Source organism: Chelonia mydas, chromosome 2 (genome assembly GCF_015237465.2).
Source record: "Chelonia mydas isolate rCheMyd1 chromosome 2, rCheMyd1.pri.v2, whole genome shotgun sequence".
In the NCBI taxonomy this organism is placed as follows: Eukaryota; Metazoa; Chordata; order Testudines; family Cheloniidae; genus Chelonia; species Chelonia mydas.
Window position 1 is genome coordinate 172,585,931 of NC_057850.1, and position 20,363 is coordinate 172,606,293.

A 20,363-nucleotide genomic window follows, 5' to 3' on the forward strand; every position below is an offset into this window, starting at 1 on the left:
GGGAAATGTAGGTAGAGGTAGAACATAATTACCCAAACTCAGATTTGGCCAGGCTAATACCCAAAAGTGTTGTTTGGATTTTTAATGATAACAAGTGGTTGGGTACTATTATTATGTGCTTTTTAATTCTTTGTCTGCCTCTTTGCCCTCATCTTGTTCTTTCTTCTCCACAAAATTTCAACTGATCCTCTCCTCCTAAGTATTCCCCCCGCCATGCATTTCAATGATACCCCTCTGTTTCTGTCTAACTCCCACCAATTTGTCCAACCCTGATCCTATCTTTTTCCCTCTCCACTAAATATGGCCCCTCCACCATCAGATTCCATCTCTCCTGTCCTCACATATTGTCTAACCCCAACAACTAACATTCTTCTCCTGAAAGTGGGATCTGGTCACTTCTCTGCTCTCCACTGCCTGCCTTACTGCACTGGATTGACAGATACTGTGTGGGTGGAGGAACCATTAGTGGGAGCAGGAACGATGAATAAGTCTCTTTTCTCAAAAAGAACAGGAGTACGTGTGGCACCTTAGAGACTAACAAATTTAGTCTTCTTACTATATGTTCCATTCTATGCATCCGATGAAGTGGGCTGTAGCCCATGAAAGCTTATGCTCATATAAATGTGTTAGTCTCTAAGGTGCCACAAGTCCTCCTTTTCTTTTTGCGGATACAGAGTAACACGGCTGCTACTCTGAAACCTCTCTTTTCTCAGTAGCCTGAGTTGCCCCCAGCCGCCAGGAACATGAACTGCAAATGGAACCTTGCTGACCACCTGCTTCTCTGTGACATTTCTGTTGGGATGGGTGACAGAGAGACAGCTGGGGCAAAGATGTGATTGGGTGGGTGTGCATGCAGGGGGCAAAGAAAATGCTTGTGCTCTGGCTCCCTGAGTGCAAATGAGGTGGGCTTGCACAGCAAGAGAGTGCCACTGCGTGGGAGCATGGTGAGCCCCCCTTACCCCAGAGGAACTGGCTAGTGATTAGAAGCTAGTGCTGGAGGGGCAGATGAGCTGCATTTGGAAAAAAGGAAGTGTAAAAGATGCTTCTGAGCACTCTTTCCTCTGTGGCTATGGGGGCATTCTGTCTGCTTCAGCACCCTGTAGGCAGCATGCCTCCAGCTACTGCTGCAGTGCAGCTGCGCCATCTCCTCTACCACTGGTCTGACTGTAAAAGCCACAACAGAGCCCTTCATAGTTCTGAGAATATTGCTGTTTGTATCTGCTAGTGCCTGAGAGTTGCTGTATGTTTCTTTACATCTTTTTTTCAGGCCATTTGGCATAATCCCACCCCAGCCCTCCACGTCTCACTTTGATTAATAAGCATTAGAAGCAAGAGGGAAATGTACTTCCAATCCATCACTGTGCAGAAAACATTAAGGTCCCGGTTCTCCTCTGCAGTGGTGGCCACAGGGAGTTAACTGTGGTTCCCTGATGCTCAGCCCCACAAAGCAGTTAGAGTAGGCCCCCCTGCTGCTCTAACTTCTGCTGCTGGCATAAGTAAGGAGCGCTTATGCTATTGGGGGATCAGACACAGTGGGGCTCATTTCCACCCTACCCTGTTCCACCCTTGCATTACCCCTGGCCTGTATCTCCCACACATTTTCTCCCACTTACACCAGGGATTGGAGGGGCAGCTGGTGTAGGAAGCGTAATACTGCCTCTGTCAGCTTTACACTGCCAGAGAGTTCCCCCTATGTAGGGAAATTCTCTATGGGGAATATCCAGCAGGGTTAAGTAGTTCAACTTGTGCTGAAACAAAGTAAACTTTAGTGACCTGGAGAATCCAGTCCTCAGCATCTCAAAGGCAGGGTCTCTTTTCCCTAATCATGCTGAGTGTTGTACCATAGTGAGTGTTGTGTTGTACCATAGTGAGCCTTGTCTGGTTTTGAATGCAACATAATTTGATCCTGTCTCAGAGAACAGCTAGATGGTGAATAGTGTCCAGGATCAGAAACCACTGATCCACTAGGAAGGCAATAATGCTATATTGTCTTATGTCACACTAGCCTGTCTTGGCCAATGGGATTGTATATAGAAAACATAGGCATACTCTAAAGATGCATGCAATACATTTCTAAAGTACCTATTGCACTGTGAGAGAGCTCACACACCAAAATGTTCTATTGTTCCTGCTTGCCACACTGTCCTGAGATTCTGACTCTTCATTAATTAATTTTATTACTTGTATTATGGCAGCATCTAAACACCCCATCCAAGATCAGGCCCCATTGTGCTAAGCACTTTGTGAGATCTTTGGGCATAATTCTTATTATGTGTTTGCAATCAAAATAGACAAGGCAGGCAAAAGAGGGCAGGTGAAGCAGGGGCACAGAGAGGTAAAGGGACTTGCCCTAGGTCACACAGCAGGTCAGTGGCAGGGCTAAATTAGAACTAGGTCTCCATACTCTCAGTCCAGTGTCCTGTCCATTGCCCTCACCACTACCTTTTTTTGTTTTTTCCCACTCTCTTCCACTACCTCTTCTCTGGTTGTTTCTGTTTTGTAACTTACTCACCTGATGTGACCTTCTGCCTTGTTCTCCCCAACTCTTCGGCATCCTCATTGCTATCCATTCCCTTTAATCTTCAGTTCTGAGTCACATTCACACACACAGCCCTGCCCCCGTGGAGCTATAGTCAAACTTCCTTTCCTGTGGCTTCTGCAGCTTTTAAGCTGTGCTTTAGAGCATCACACGGTCCAGTGACTCAATCGTGCAATCAGGAATTAACACTTTATATGTATAGGGAGAGGGAGGCCTGTGCAAAAGTGATACTGTCAATAAAACCAGCTGTATTTATTATTGTTTATTACTATAGTTCAAAAAGCAGCTGGTCTTTTTCAGAGCAGTTCATATATTTCCAATTCTCTCTTTCTCTTTGTTTTATGAAACTGTCAACTTTGCTACTACCGGGTCTAGACTTGTAAAATTCTGCCTCGGTAAATAAATATTTTTAACAAATTAGGATTTTGAGGGAATAAAAACTGAGTTCTCTGAAGACGAGTGAACGCTGTTTTCTTTTTGTCCAATGCATTGTCATCAATAATAAGTATTCTGCAGGCCATTCAAGGCAGGTATTCTGCCTTCACCTTATCTGTACGACTCCACAGAAAACAAAGGGATGACCCAGGTGTAACTGAAGGATGAAATTGATCCACAGTGGCATTAAACTGCAATTAATTCTGTTGATGATTCACAGTCCTGCATATAGTACAGTCCATTTCACTGTCGCATATATATGCTAGCTCTGCAGAGCTAACATGAGTAAAAATACCTCAAAAGTACTTAAAACTGATTTTGTCTATGACGTAAGCAGATATGACTCTGAATACACATGGGAAGCAGAACTGATGAGTAAGTTTCCATTGTACATGGTACTTTTCAGAGAATAATCATGTTTAAGTCTTGGGGAAAATGGATCAGTTATCTCATCTGTAAAATGGGTATGATAGGTCTTGATTCAGTAAGGTACTTAAGCATATGGTTCGCAGTCAAGCTTGAAGGGCATATTGAGTGGGGTACTGCAGGGATCAGTTCTGGGTCCAGTTCTGTTCAATATCTTCATAAATGATTTAGATAATGGCATAGAGAGTACACTTTTATAAAGTTTGTGGACAATACCAACCTGGGAGGGACTGCAAGTGCTTTGGAGGATAGGATTAGAATTCAGAATGATCTGGAGAACCTGGAAAAATGGTCTGAAGTAAATATGATGAAATTCAATAAGGACAGATGCAAAGTACTCCACTTAGGAAGGAACAATCAGTTGCACACATACCAAAGGAAAGGACTCCCTAGGAAGGAGTACTGCAGAAAGGGACCTGGGGGTTATAGTGGATCACAAGTTAAATATGAGTCAACAGTGTAACACTGTTGCAAAAAAACCAACCACAATCCCCCCACCCCCCTCACAAAAAGAAAAGAAAAAAGAACATCATTCTGGGATGTAACAGCAGGAGTGTTGTAAGCAAGACACGAGAAGTAATTCTTCCACACTACTCTGTGCTGATAAGGGTTCAACTGGAGTATTGTGTCTAGTTCTGGGCTCCACATTTCAGGAAAGATGTGGACAAATTGGAGAAAGTCCAGAGAAAAGCATCAAAAATGATTAAAGGTCTAGAAAACAGGACTTATGAGGAAGGATGGAAAAACCTGTGTTTGTTTAGTCTGAGAAGACTGAGTGGGGACATAACAGTTTTCAAGTACATAAACGGTTGCTACAAGGTGTAGGGTGAAAAATTGTTCTCCTTACTTCTGAGGATAGGACAAGAAGCAATGGGCTTAAATTGGAGCAAGGGAGGTTTAGGTTGGACATTAGGAAAAACTTCCTAACTGTCAGGGTAGTTAAGCATTGGAGCAAATTGCCTAGGGCGGTTATGGAATCTTGTCTTTGGAGGTTAAGAACAGGTTAGACAAACACCTGTCAGGGATGCTCTAGTTATTACTTAGTCCTGTCTTGAGTGTAGGGGACTGGATTAAATGACCTATTGAGGTCCTTTCTAGTCCTATACTTCTGTGATTCTGTGATTCTACATACCTAAGGGCTTGTCTACACACACCTGTGTAATTAAAAGTGGGATGGTTTGGTTAAACTTGTGTAACTTTGTGAGAGGACAGTGTTTTGTAGTTTTAAACCTGGCTTGTGGTTGTTTAATTTGCTCCTGTAAACCAGGTTTAAAAATGTACAATTGCATCTTTGTTTAAGCAGATGCAGCATGTGTGTGTAGGCTGGGCCTAACTGTAAGCACTTGGGTAGTTCCACTGAAGTCAAGTCTATTGTTAACATGGCATTGTTTTGTTGAAGTAGAAGTGGTGGCTAATTACAAACACTAACTTTGGCTTATTTTTAAAAACACAAAGGAAAGTAGATGGTCCTGATTAGCGAGGTAAGAATTGAATTGCTTACACCATGTACACCATGTTTAGATATACATCAGACTGATACTTACAACAGAGAGGAAACTGAGGAGCGAGGATCAAAGTCAGTGCAAAGAATTGGAAAACCTCAATGGGTTGTTCAATCATCAGATCTGAAGAGAAGTAAAGCAAGTTACTTCAGAGATGGTTAGGGACTATTGTTTCCAAAGTTGTGGCTCATCTAAAAGAAGAAACAGGGAAGGCTGGGTAATGATGCTAAAAGTTGCTTTTAGCATAACTCAGAGACTCTGAGAGAGCAGCAGAGCCAAGGCTTAATGACTGAAGGCTTAATAACTGAAGGAACCGGAACTCCAGATATGGCATGCCTGATAATACAGAGAAGGCTACTGCAACTACAGTGAGTTCATGGGTGCTAGATTCTTTTGTCAGAAAAGGATGATGCTAGAGGAACAGATTCATTATCTGAGGAAAAGGCAGACAGAAAATCATCAAAATAGAATGGAAAGTGTTGGGTCTTATGTCTAGATATTAAGTTATCTGGAAGGAAGTCAGAAACATCAGCTGTAGTTCTAAGATGAAATATAGTGTCACTAGTTGGATTTCAAGAAAAGTTGGTGTGTAAATATCTGAAAGTGTAACCATGCAAAGTTGTATACAGTGGAGTTCTAGCCATGGTGGTCCCAAGATATTACAGACACAAGGTGAGTGAGGTAATGTCTTTTACTGGACCAGCTGCTGTTGGTGAGACAGACAAGGTTTTGAGCCACACAGAGCCTCACCCACCTTATCTCTAATCATGCAAAGGGAATTCCCATGATTAAAACAAAAATACTATAGTTTTCCCCACTATATCCTAAAACTCATTTTGGATTAGTGAGCGGAAACCAAACAAATTATTTATCACATTGTAGTCTACAGGCTGCCAAAATACAATTTCTGATAGCTCATCTCTAAACTTTCCCCCAAATTATTCTCAGTGAAAATGAGTTGGCAGAGGTTAGAATCATAGAAATGTAAGGCTAGAAGGAACCTCGAGAGGTCAGCTAATTCAGCCCCCTATTCTGAGACAGGGCAAGATCATTCCTGACAGGTCTTTGTCTAACCTGTTCTTAAAAACCTCCATTGAAGAAGGGTTTCAGCAACCTCCCTTTGCCCTGGTCTACGCTACAAGTTTAGGTCGAATTTAGCAGCGTTAGATCGATTTAACCCTGCATGCATCCACATGATGAAGCCATTTTTGTTGACTTAAAGGGCTCTTAAAATCTTTTTCTGTACTCCTCCCCGACGAGGGGATTAGTGCTGAAATTGACATCGCCGGGTTGAATTAGGGGTAGTGTGGACGCAATTCGACGGTATTGGCCTCCGGGAGCTATCCCAGAGTGCTCCATTGTGACCGCTCTGGACAGCACTTTCAACTCAGATGCACTAGCCAGGTACACAGGAAAAGCCCCACGAACTTTTGAATTTAGTTTCCTGTTTGGCCAGAGTGGCGAGCTCATCAGCACAGGTGACCATGCAGTCCCAGAATCGCAAAAGAGCTCCAGCATGGACTGAACGGGAGGTACTGAAGCTGATCGCTGTATGGGGAGATGAATCCGTGCTATCAGAACTCCGTTCCAAAAGATGAAGTGCCAAAATATTTGCCAAAATCTCCAAGGGCATGATGGACAGAGGCTACAACAGGGATCTGCAGCAGTGCTGCGTGAAAATTAAGGAGCTCAGGCAAGCCTACCAAAGAGGCAAATGGCCACTCTGGGTCAGAGCCCCAGACATGCCGCTTCTATGATGAGCTACATGCAATTCTAGGGAGTGCCCCTACTACTACCCCACCCCTGTCCGTGGACACTTGCAAGAGGGGAGTCTCATGCAACAGGCATGAGGATTTTGGGGACGAGGAAGATGAGGAGGATGGCGCACAGCCGGCAAGCGGAGAAACCATTCTCCCCGACAGCCAGGAACTCTTTATCACGCTGGAGCCAATACCCTCCCAAGGTGGGCTCCCAGGCCATGAAGCCGGAGAAGGCATCTCTGGTGAGTGTACCTTTGTAAATATAATACATGGTTTAAAAGCAAGCATGTTTAATGATTAATTTGCCCTGAAGACTTGGGATGCCTTCGCGGCCAGTACAGCCCCCCCTTTCAAATGGCCAACCCAACGGGTGCTTGGTATGGGAAAGGAGGGTGCTGCTGTTTGAAACCATTCCCACATATTATGAAGGTTGAAGAAGCCGAAAGACTGTGGCTTAGCATGGCTGCCTGCAAGCCAAATTCTGTTGCCTGGCCCTGCGTGTGTGATCTCTCACACCAAATCGGCAGGCCCTCAATATAAGAGGCAAAATGCGATCTTGTACCAAAAGCACATGTGCTATGTAATGTTAACAGCTTGGTTCATGGTGAAAGAGTCTACCTATTGTTCTCTAAAATGTGTCTTTTAAAATACTACTCTCCCTTTTTTTCCTGCCGCAGCTCCAAATGTTTCAATGCTTCCATATCATCTCCGTCCCAGAGGCTAGCGCAGATAAGAAGGTGAAAAAAATGCACTTGCGATGAAATGTTCTGTGAGCTCATGCAGTCCTCCTGCACTGAAAGACCTCAGCAGAATGCTGAGGCAAACAATGTCAGAGTCCAGGAAAGCAGAAAATGAACGCGAGGACAGGAGGGATGAGCAAGAGGAGAGGTGGTGGTAGCGTGATGAGAGGAGGCAGGATGCAATGCTGAGGCTATTGGGGGATAAAACTGATATGCTCCGGCGTCTGGTGGAGCTGCAGGAAAGGCAGCAGGAGCACAGACTGCCACTGCAGCCCTTGTGTAACCGCCTGCTCTCCTCCCCAAGTTCCATAGCCTCCTCACCCAGATGCCCAAGAACGCTGGGGGCTCCGGACACCCAACCACTCCACCCCAGAGGACTGCCCAAGCACAGAAGGCTGGCATTCAATAAGTTTTGAAGTGCAGTGTGGCCTTGTCCTTCCCTCCTCCCCCACTCCTCCCAGGCTACCGTGGCAGTTATCCTCCTATTTGTGTGATGAATTAATAAAGAATGCATGATTTTGAAACAACAATGACTTTATTGCCTCTGCAAGTGGTGATCGAAGTGGGGGGGGCGGTTGGCTTACAGGGAAGTAGAGTGAACCAAGGGGGCGGGTTTTCATCAAGGAGAAACAAACAGAACTGACACACTGTAGCCTGGCCAGTCATGAAACTGGTTTTCAAAGCTTCTCTGATGCGCAGCGTGCCCTGCTTTGCTCTTCTAATCGCCTTGGTGTCTGGCTGCGTGTAATCAGTGGCCAGGCTATTTGCCTCAACTTCCCACCCCACCATAAACATCTCCCCGTTACTCTCAGAGATATTGATGGCACACAGCAAGCAGCAATAACAATGGGAATACTGGTTTTGCTGAGGTCTAACCGAGTCAGTAAACTGCACCAGCGTGCTGTTAAACGTCCAAATGCACATTCTACCACCATTATGCACTTGCTCAGCCTATAGTTGAACAGCTCTTTACTACTGTCCAGGGTGCCTGTGTATGGCTTCATGAGCCATGGCATTAAGGGGTAGGGTGGGTCCTCAAGGATAACTATAGGCTTCTCAACATACCCAACAGTTATTTTCTGATCTGGTCAGCTGTTCAAACAGACCAGAGTTCCTGAAGATGCGAGCGTCATGTACCTTTCCCGGCCATCCCACGTTGATGTCAGTGAAACATCCCTTGTGATCCACCAGTGCCAGCAGCACCATTGAAAAGTACCCCTTGCAGTTTATGTACTGGCTGCCTTGGTGGTCCGGTCCCAAGATAGGGATATGTGTTCCGTCTATCGCCCCACCACAGTTAGGGAACCCCATTGTAGCAAAGCTATCCACTATGACCTGCACATTTCCCAGAGTCACTACCCTTGATAGCAGCATCTCAGTGATTTGCATTGGTACTTGGATCACAGCAGCCCCCACAGTAGATTTTCCTACTCCAAATTGATTCCTGACTGACCGGTAGCCGTCTGGCATTGCAAGCTTTCAGAGGGCTATCGCTACTCGCTTCTGAACTGTGAGGGCTGCTCTCATCTTGGTATTCTTGCGCTTCAGGGAAGGGGAAAGCAAGTCACAAAGTTCATGAAAGTGCCCTTAACACATGCGAAAGTTTCGCAGCCATTGGGAATCATCCCAGACCTGCAACACTATGCGGTCCCACCAGTCTGTGCTTTTTTCCTGGGCCCAGAATTGGCGTTCCCCAGCATGAGCCTGCCCCTTTGCCACCAGGATGTCCAAATTGCCAGGGCCCGTACTTTGAGAGAAGTCTGTGTCCATGTCCTCATCACTCTCGTCACCGCGCTGCCATCGCCTCCTCACCTGCTTTTGCAGGTTCTGGTTCTGCACATACTGCAGGATAATGTGCAAGGTGTTTACAATGCTTATAACTGCCGCGGTGATCTGAGCGGCCTCCATGCTTGCCGTGGGATGGCATCTGCAGGAGAGCAGAGTTGCAGCGGAAGTGATGGCTAAAGATGGATGCCACGAGAATAGATATTTATAGAGAACGACGAGAGGACCTGCCAGGTGGATTCATGAGAGCAGGAGAGCAGAGTTGCAGCGGAAGTGGTGGAGGACGACGGTTAGCACTGCACACATTTCCCGAGGAAGAACACACGTACCCGGGAGCCCATGACAGACAGCATGGAGAAGTTCGCTATTGAGACAATAGCAGCAGAGCAGAGTTGCAGCGGAAGCGGTGTATGACGACGATTAGCAGCACCCAGGAGGACCAGAACGGATGCTCCGAGCTGCAGGAGAGCAGAGTTGCAGCGGAAGCAGTGGATGACGATGGTTCGCAGACCTACTGTACCGTCTGCTGCTAGCAGCACCCAGGACACAACAGCGGCAGTGTCGGTGAACTGAGCTGAGCGGGCTGCACGCTTGCCATGGTATGGCGTCTGCGCAGAAAAAAGGTGCGAAACGATTGTCTTCCATTCCTTTCACGGCGACTGACAACATGTACCCAAAACCACCCGCAACAATGTTTTTGCCCCATCAGGCATTGGGAGCTTAACCCAGAATTCCAATGGGTGGCGGAGACTGCGGGAACTGTGGGATAGCTACCCACAGTGAACTGCTCCGTAAATCGATGCTAGCCACGGTAGTGAGGATGCATTCCGCTGACTTAATGTGCTTAGTGTGGACATACGCAATCGACTGTGTAAAATCGATTTCTAAAAATCAGCTTCTATAATATCAACCTAATTTCGTAGTGTAGACATACACTTAGAAGCCTATTCCACTGCTTAAGTATATTGTAGTTAGAAGTATTCCACTGCTTAACTATCTTGTAGTTAGAAAGATTTTCCTAATATCTAAACTAAATCTCCCTTATAGCAGATTAAGCCAATTACTTCTTGTCCTACCTTCAATGGATGCGGAGAACAGCTGATCACCATCCTCCTCATATCATATATATGTATATATAAAATATCATATTGCCTCTCTAAAATCCATGGTAAACCCTCATCTTGAATACCACATGCAGATCTGGTTGCCCCATCTCAAAAAAAAAAATGGAAAAGGTACAAAGGTACAATGGAAAAGGTACAAAGAAGGGCAACACAAATGGTTAGGAGTATGGAACAGCTTCTGTATGAGGAGAGATTAGAAAGACTGGGACTTTTCAGCTTGGAAAAGAGATGACTAAGAGGGGATATGTGACAGAGGTCTATAAAATCTTGACTGGTGTGGAGAAAGTGAATAAAGAAATATTATTTACTCCTTCACATAACACAAAACCTATCACCCAATGAAATTAATAGGCAGCAGGTTTAAAACAAACAAAAGGAAGTACTTCACACAATTCACAGTCAACCTGTAGAACTCATTCTGAAGACTAAAACTTATCTAGTTCAAAAAAGAACCAGAAACATTCATAGAGGATGGGTCCATCCATGGCTGTTAGCCAGGATGGTCAGGATGCAACATTGTGGTCTGAGTGTTCCTAGCCTCTTATTGCCAGAAGCTGGAAGTGGATGACAGGGGATGGGTCCCTTGATGATTACCTGTTCTGTTCATTCCGTCTGAAGCATGTGGCATTGGCCACTGTTGGAAGACAGGATACTGGGCTAGATAGACTATTGGTCTTATGTTTTAGGTCCTCTTTTTAACAGCCCTTACCATATTTGAAGACTGCAATCAGATCTCCACTCAGTCTTCTTTTCTCAAGATTAAACATGCCCATTTTTTTAGGATTAGTCTGTTAAATTTTCCCTTTTGTGTTTATCTCTTCATCTTCCAAATTTCTCTCCTACCCCACCCTCTTCTTTGTCTGTCTTTTCTCCTATCCTTTGTTCTTTCTTTGAGTCTCTCCTTCTCTATCTGACTCTTCTCTTGTAGGATTAGTAGCAAAAGTACTTCTGAGCTCAAATGCAAAAACCATTTACAGCTAGAACTGGCTTATTTAGGGCTGTTTATTTATCTTGTGCTGCACGGCTCTGTGCTGGTTGCAGAGTGGCCAACCCTAAGTCTTCAAAAGTCATGTCAGACACACAAAATAATGAGATTTTTAAAATGTTGGGTTATTTTTTTTCCTGCATTCTGTTAAAAGTTAAAAGTGCACTTACTTCACATTTTCAAACTTTTCTCTGCAACTATGGGAGTTAAAAACTTTTTTCCCCATGAAAGCTGAGATTTTCATTCAGTTTCTTGATTCCAGCAGCCAGGGCTTTAAGAAATAAAATAAATATCATAAGATTTGCAATAAGTGCCTGCTTCTGTCCCATTGAAGTCAATGGCAGCTTTACCATTGACTGCAATGGACACAGGATTAAGCCCTAAAATTGTGAGAGTTGGCAAGTCTGGTTGCTCCTGGTTCTCTTGACCCATGATATTCTGCTACCACAGTTTCATATTTGGGTGGGCAGAGGTCTACTAATTGGGAATGTGATGGAAGGCCAAATATGTTGTGAAAATCTACAGTGCACATACACCTCGGGTGGAATTCTGAAAGGTAAGGGGAAGCTATTGAAAGGTGAGCAAGTTAGCTAGGAAGCGGGGAAGTTTAGTGGAAGGAGTTCAAACAGGTAAGTCAAAACTTTCAACGTGAACTGGGGGGCAAAGTCTGGTCCTAAACTAAGGAAAAGTCCAACTGACTTAAGTGGAGTTTTGCTTGATGCAGCAGTTTAGAATTTGGCTCAATGGCAACATCTCCCTAGATTCAACACTGTGTAGATGGCAGTCTCTGTTCCACAGCATTTGAATATATTTTCCGCTTTTGATTTTATGTCCATTAAAAGTTGCTATGAGATCTTAATGCCGGGCTTAGAATAGTGTGTTCCAAAGACACTAAACAGGCTGAAACTTTTGCTGAGCTGATATATTTTATATAAGGTTTCCAGCATTGTTTGTTTCAAATGTAGCAGTGGTTCCCAAATTTTTTCCACCAAAGACACCTTTGGCATCTACCTAGTTGTCCTAGACTCCTTTCCTTTCCAGTACTACTGAAATGCCCCTGCCCAAGAACAAAATGGCATCCTCCATGTGGCAAAAGTGCTGGAATGCTGTTTTGGTGCATTCTGGCCATGGTTCAAGGGACAGAGCCCTGCATAACCACTGGTGACCCCAGGGGTCTGGAGACCTCACTTTGGGAACCACTGAAATATAGTTTCTATATCTTTTGTTGCAAAATTTCTTATTAGAATAAAATCCAAATGGTGATTCATTAGTTGGCTGAGAATGTAAGTTGCTTTGATTGCCAAATTGAATAAAAATTAAGGAAAGATCTTAGGCGGTTGTTAGTTCACACAAACAGGTGTTGGTTTCTATGACATCTTCATAAGTCAAGAGTCATTTTTAAGTGTGACTGCAGGACTCAGGAGAATTTTAATTGCCTGTGGGTAATTGTTTGGTGGCCTATGTAAAATGTGTTACTAGTCTCATTCTTGTACCTAGTAAACAGCTATGCCCAACTCAGGAACCTCCACCAAAAATGGATCCCTTGTTGGCAAACTCAACAGCTGTTCCATGGGCAGGGAAACTGAATCAGTCTCTTAATCTTAATATTGATTCCAAGTTTGAAGCACTCTGGTAGAGCAGTGTGTGCAAGCTTTTATTTGGTCATGCCATGGCCATGGTCAGCATAGGAAGTGACACTGCAAGTGAAAAACACTCTGTCTCATACTACAGAAGTAGGCTGTTTGGTAAGCTTTGTCTTGAGTGATATTGGAATAGAAAGGTTCGCTGTGAGGGCTTTGTTGTTACGGTGATTACTGTGAAAAAAATTGAATTAATTGCATGTGAAAAATATAGAATGAATACTAACTGGACAACGTTTAAACGTGTATTTTAAAGGGGATACTATTCTATCAGGTTTGTTAAAACCCCTAAAATTGGGATACCATCAGGATCACAAGCATACATTTTAGGGGCAACTAATCCTCTCTCACGCTGTTTAAATTCCCGGGTGACGTACAGTGACCAGACAGCACCTCTTTGCTAATTCCTATCATAGGGCCTGTCCTGAAAACATTGATTCTGGGGTCTGGTAGTTACTAATGGACGTAGTCTCAGTGATATCACTGGGATTGCTCTCTGTAGCAAACACTAAACCCAGAAGGAAGTCAAGGATGGAGACTATAGTGTTCAGCCTCTGTAACCACTTCTCTCCACCAGTTGAAAAAGGAAATAATTTTACCCTCCATTATATAAGTGTTCTGTTTCACACAGTCACTGATTAATGGAAATACCTGAAGCAGATCTGACTACATGTTAATGTGTCTTGAAGACTGCTGTTTTTTAGATCCACTGCCCTTGAAATCATTCTATAAGCAGAAAGTTGGTCACAAATACAAAGGACTCCTTATCCCTCTATTGCTCTGCCTGAAATAGAGTATTCTGAGCTCAGCTTCAGGCAAGGCATTGTCGCTAAGCCTCATCCAAACCACCCTTAGTGGATTGTAATGTGTGTGCTTGGTTTTCATGATTTTTTTTTTTTTTATGGAAATGAAATTTGCTGAAAATGCAGTTTCAGAGTCACAATTTCAAATCACTTGTCTCCTTCCTGCCCTGTAATACACCACTCCCACTGACAATAGTTGTAGTTGGACTGGGCCCTCAAAGAGGGGAAGCTTGTGGACAGCCAAGAGACTGGCAAAATATAAACTCAGTAGCCAAATTCTTCAGCTTTCCTACTCATGCCATGGGGAGGAATCAAAGTCTGATGGGGCACAGCCAAACTTTTCACGGGTCTTCCTGACTCCCTGGCAAAGTGCAATTCCTTTACTAACAGGAGGTGTGCTGCTATGAAATCATAGAATTTCCTTAATTTTTTTTATATATTGTTTAGAAATTGGGATGAAAAAAAGGGGTAAATACCGGGTTAGCAAATCTATGAACAGCACCTATACTTCGATTGCTTGTAAACATTTCCACCCTATTTCTATATATTAGATATGGAGAATAACCATATGTACTTTATAACGCATGTTGGATATGAACAGGTGACTGTAATATCTGATGCTATGATCATTAAATAAGAGGCTTAAACGTGTAAAATTTAGAAGGCATTGATGATGGGTCTGATATAAGTGGAGTCAGATTAGTATAAAACTGGAATAGTGCTCTGGCAAATGAGGCCTAGCACATATAAATAGTCTGGTTGAGAATTCACTAAAGTAGTTGCAAAGCTATCTAAGACTAAAGAAGACTATTAGTGCATTGGTCTCTTGTTAATCTCTGCATATGCCATTGGATGAGAAAAAAAGTCAGGTCGACACTGACATGTCTGGTGTCAAAATGTTCTTATTGCTGTACCTGAAAAAGTAACATTTTTTAAAAAGTCAATAATTAATATCTAATAGCTCTGTCAGCAGAATCTGTATGTACTGCAAATGTCATGCCCACTTACTCCACTCTCATACTATGTAAACATGAGATATATTCAATAATGTGTTGGCTTCTAATCTCTGATATGTGGGCGTGTATTTCTGTTTGTTCTGTAAAATCCTGCAGTAGTTAAGTTTTACCAGAGACATGATAAAATGCATGTGCTCCCATCTGGGCTCTGATCCTTTAGTGCAGGACTGGTGGCATTCTTGTTTTTCATACTCACTCATCAGTAAAGGCAGTGATCTGTTTGTATTGGTTAAGCCAGGAAAATGTTTCCTCATATAAATGATCTTTTTCTATAGTTTTAAACATTAATAGCTGGATTCTGCCACACCTCTCAATGTGAGTAAGGATCTTACTCTTGAGTAGTCCCATTGAAATAAAAGCATCTATATGTAGATTAAGGTACTATTCAATGTCAGAGTGGCAGCATATGGTCCAGACTAACTTTTCAGCCAGCGAATATATTTTTTTCCCTTTGTGTTTTGCATTTTAAAAAAAAATAAACCTGATCTTGCACACGGACAGTTCTTCCATTGAATTAATGGGAGTGTTGTCTGAATAAAAGGGGGAAGATTTGGGTCATATAGTGGGAAATAATACTTACCTCCCTCACAATATTTAAGCTTTTGCTTATTACAAACTAGGTTTAAGGTAAACAGAAGTGCACTTGATGTTATCTAGTAGTGTTCATAGTATGGATTACCTTTTAAAGGCCTGATTCTGCTCCTGTTGTCCTCAGTGGCAGCAGGATCAAGCTTTCCTTGTGTTAAATTTAGCCCAATGCAGAGAGCTCACATAAGACTGATGGACCATTAAAGATTTAAATGGTGCATGGGTCTTGTGCTAGCTCTCTGCACAGGGCTGAGTTTAACCTTTAATTGTTACAGAGTTGTTTCTATTACGTACCTACAAATGTGTATACACACATGCACTAAAGTCAGAAGCATTTTTTTGTTTAGGTTTCAGAATAGCAGCCGTGTTAGTCTGTATTCGCAAAAATCCGATGAAGTGAGCTGTAGCTCGTGAAAGCTTATGCTCAAATAAATTGGTTAGTCTCTAAGGTACCACAAGTCCTCCTTTTCTTTTTTGTTTAGTCAGTGTTAAAAGTAAGGGCCCAGATCCTCAACTGTTGTAAATTAATGGAGCTCTATTAACTTGTGTGAATTATGCTAGTGACAGCAGCCGCGGATCTGACCCAGGGTTAAATAGTTCCTCATTGACCTCCCCTTTTATTATCGATTTATACAGGCAATCGCAATAAGACAAAATGCACATTCTGTTCATCAGCAGTTTTATATTTTGCTGATACCATGAAGTAGTCAGCTAATTGTACCTGTGCCAGCAGACTTAAGTGAATGTGCAAACCCATCACATCCCATTGCAGGGAAATGCCCAACGTTGACTTTGTGCTAAAATTTTCCAAGGACTGCATGCAGACTCACTCGCATCAGCCTATTGCTTGCTTCCCTCACCCCAACAAACGCCCACACACAAGTGCAGAGGGCTTAATAGATCAGTCTGGGGCCGTCTGTCACTGTTTTTAATCTTGCTAATTTTTCTTTGCCTGTTTATACCAATCAGTTGTATGGTGCTTGCCTGATGCTACATGAGTAGTTTGATTGCTCCCTTTTCATGTCATTTAAGAAGTACTTCCATGGTATTTACTTGTTACATTGTATTTGCTGCATAGTCAGAGATGTGCAGCATGTGAGCCAAATCCTAAGAATTTGCAGCTTTCCTTAATCTGTGTCAGAGTTTCAGCTGGTGTAAATCTGCATATTTCAATGGAACTGATTTCAGTGGAATGATGCCACTTTATACCAGTTGAAGATCTGGCCCGAAGACTAGAAAAGGGAAACAGTTGTTGGATATCTTGATAACACAACACTTGACATTCAAGGCTTGAACACTGATTTCATGGGATAGGTCACTGAGCTGAAAAAGTGAAATACACAGGCTGGTCCAGGGTTCCCTTACTAAAGCTATGAAATGTGGGCATTCTGCTGGATTTTATGTGCTTCCTCAAAAGGGTATCAGATACAAGGGTGTGTGCTCAAAAGGGGGTGGAAGTAGTACTGTCGGAAAACTTGAGAATTTGGGCCAATGAATAAGTTACACAGACTGTGGGCCAAATTTTATCTTTGATTCACCTGCAGAAGTCTGCTGGAATCAGTGGGGTTGCATGAATTTAACTGAAAGCAGAATTTGCTGCTCTTTTATTTTATTTTATTTAACTGAACGTGTAAGTTAATGAAGCCCACACAGACTTTTAGCTTACTAAGGCCAGCTTCTGATAACCTTACCTTTGCCATTATTAAATACTATCTCACTTCATGAGTAGTTCCATTGGTTTTGTGGGAGTACTCCTGGAGTAAGGTATTTCTTATCATGGAAGTGTCAGAATGTGGTCGCAAACCAGCAATTACACAGCACATCAGCCAAGGTCCCACTGACCATCAGTAACACAAGGGATGGTATTTTCACAGAGATTAACTTTTGTTAGAAATTTTTTCAATGTATTTGGCACCAATAAGTTGGTCTCCAGCATCGTGTTTGGAGCGCTTCCTTCCACCAATTCAAATAAATTGAACGTCAGTAACGAGGATATATAATAGTAAAAACTATGCAGCACATATGTAGATGCTTAGATGGCAGACGTGCTGTACTACTAACTAATCCTCACAGGGTTTTGTGGGGTACAATAATGACTGATACATACCATAAATTGCTGGGAGCTGTTATTCATAGTAAACCAGTTTTATTTGACAAAGTCCCTGTGAACAATGCAATTTATATTTGAGTTTCCATTTGTCCTCTTAACATCATCCCAGAGCAGAAATTCAGATATGATTTTGAGCAATGCAGATTTTCATTTTTCCACACTCCTTTCTGTTTGGAGGGATTGCCTACAAGAGCTGAATGCCCTGGAGTAACTCAAATGTTTGTTCATTTTCTTTCTTTGGTCTATTTCTAGTTTGGAGCTTTTGTGTTTTGTGTTTTTTTGTTTTGGTAGAGTGGGGAGAATTGAGATTGTTTGTTCACCTCTTGACATCTGAAGGTCCTCAGAGAGCCCTGCTGTTTTCCAAGAGTGCTCATGGCACAGTCTGGCTAACCCTCATGTGGCAGAGTGCCACTCTGGGAGATTGCTCTAGCTGAAGTAATGGAGAGTAGCCCTTAGGTGTCCCTAGGACCGTGGAAGCAGAAAGCTGTCTTAGAGAGACAGTTTTCTCACCTGTCTCACTCAGGATCTCTTCCCCAGAATTTAAGTTAACATTAGTATGCCTCTTATTCTCTCTTCCTTTAAAAAATTAATATTTTTCTATTTAAAAAAAGGCCTTTTAATTGCAGTGGTTTTCAACCTTTTTTCATTTGTGGACCCCTAAAAAGTTTTAAATGGAGGTGTGGGCCCCTGTGGAAACCTTAGACATAGTCTGCAGACCTCCAGAGGTCCGCGGATGACAGGTTGAAAACCACTGGGCTATTATATGTGTTAGGGCAGCTGGAATAAGAATAGAATGTTCCTGCTCTCCATTTTTTCTGTTGCGTAATAAAAATACTACCTTCCTGAAATATCGTAAGGTTCTGGAGTGGAGAGTCATGTCACGGACAAAGAAAGGAGTTGTTCTTCTGTTGTGCCTATCCATATAACTTTCAGTATAGGGACATCGTCTCTCTCTCTCTCTGGGGAGGGAGAGGCCGTACAAAGCTGTCAACCATAGGCAGCCCAGATGCTAACTTCTGCCAATCACAGAAGTTCCACCTCTGCTGTGAAGTGGCTGAAGGAAACTTTCTTCAGTTCCCATTTTCAAAAAAAGCTTTTGTCTTTTAAATTTTGGTAATATTCTAGCTCTGAGGTTTATTTCTGTAGAGTAGTATTCGGTTCCCTTTGGGAACACGGGAAATTTTGGTGTTATTATTTTTATTTAAATTTGCACACCACTGTTACAGTGCTCCCACTGTCATTAAAACTCAGTGTTATATAGTTAAGCATTCCATTGCACCCGTCACATTGTGGAGAGTACAAAGAGGCACCATGCAATGTCATGAACCTATTGCATGCTTAAATTACAGAACTGGGGATAAGTACTTGTACAGTGGTTGCTTGTCAGGAAATGTTAAAGCTATGAAGTTTTTTTTCTACAGAAAATTGTTTTTGACACAATGAAAATTTCTATAAAAGTGTCTGCTTCGTGTGGAAAAAGTTGAGTTTTTGTCAAAAAAACATAAACCCCAAACTGGGAAGGTTTTGGTTTTTGGCTGAAATTTTCTGGTTTTGGGTTTTTCAATGAAAAGTCTAAAGAAAATGGCTTTTCTTTTCATTTTGTCAAAGTTTTCCATTGAAACAAACCCATTCTTTAATGATTATGGCTTACAAGGGAAAGGTTCTGCTCTCACTTCTACTTCTGTAGCCCAACTGACTTGAGAACTGTTCAAAATGTTTTGTTCAAATCTGTTTTTTTAGTGAAAAAATAACCTTTTTCAAAACCAGAAAGTTCTTTGAAAAGTTTCCAGTTTTTCAATTTTTTGGTCAAAACAAGACATTTCAAAACTTCATTTTCTGGCTTTTCAATTTTTCTCCTTTCTCCCCCCTTTTTCCTTTTTGTCATTTAATACAATAAAGTGAGAAAGGTCTTTCTTTCTTTCTTTCTTTCTTTCTTTCTTTCTTTCTTTCTTTCTTTCTTTCTTTCTTTCTTTCTTTCACCACTTTGTAACTTTCCCAAACTTCTTCAGCTGAATCACAAGTCACTGCTTGGGATGCATTTTTAATTCACAATTTTTTTTCTTACCCCAGTTGCCCACAAGGGCCACAGTTTGGAACCTCAGGAGCAGCAAATGATCCCCAGGCCAGCCACAGGTTGGACTATGCATTGGACTGTGATATATCGCTGCTCCTTTTAGGGGACATGACAATATGGGCAAAGGGGGTGGGAACACCTAAGTAAACATCAGGAGGTTAAACGGGCTAAGAAGAGAGTGTGTGACAAATAGAGCATTTCAGACATAAGAATTTATGGAGTTCTGAGATGTGTTAGAGTGAGTCAGATATTGAAGCAAGATATCACTTGGTACACAGGCACAATGGTATTCAGCATAGATGTCGTATCATGGGCAAAAGCATGCCTCCTTCAGAGCTTCCTTTTATCTTATTAGTGCCCCACAGAGGACTTCAAAATTTGGTATAGTTCTTCCACATCAGGTTGCACAGTCATTAGGCTGAAATGAAATAAGTCAACGTACCAAAAGAATCTTCCCTTCAGTTACTGTGCAAGCAAATTGCTATCATAGTTTTTTCCAGTTTGAAAGACGACTGAGCCCATGTACGTCATGCTTCAGCTCAAGGAACTTAGAATCAACGGGAAAATAAAATTAGTATTGGTTTTCTGGGGATGAATAGATGGTTAATGTAGTTCAGTGTTTCTCAGATGTTATATCCACATGCATTAGTAATGCTGGAAAATATTTACAGTGTTCTCTTATGTGCAAAAGGGAAGGGGGCACCAGGAGGTAAATATCTTATATCACAAGAGGTAAAACCAGAACTGATTCCCATAAGCCGTGTCACCCCACATCTCTGAAATCCAGGATAGGAGAGCAGTGTTGCAGCCATACAAAAATAGTTGACTGGGGATGG

General features: G+C 42.5%; 1 protein-coding gene and 1 long non-coding RNA gene across 5 annotated transcripts in view; both read left to right on the top strand.

The window, feature by feature from the left end:
• The window catches only part of AMPH (amphiphysin), a 168,389-nt gene that overhangs the window by 5,997 nt on the left and 142,029 nt on the right, over positions 1-20,363 (top strand). The gene's annotated exons all lie outside the window — the stretch shown is intronic.
• On the top strand, positions 6,853-7,400 carry LOC122464646. The gene is made up of 2 exons (XR_006288864.1): positions 6,853-6,904; positions 7,340-7,400. It is a non-coding gene; the product is annotated as an uncharacterized LOC122464646 (long non-coding RNA).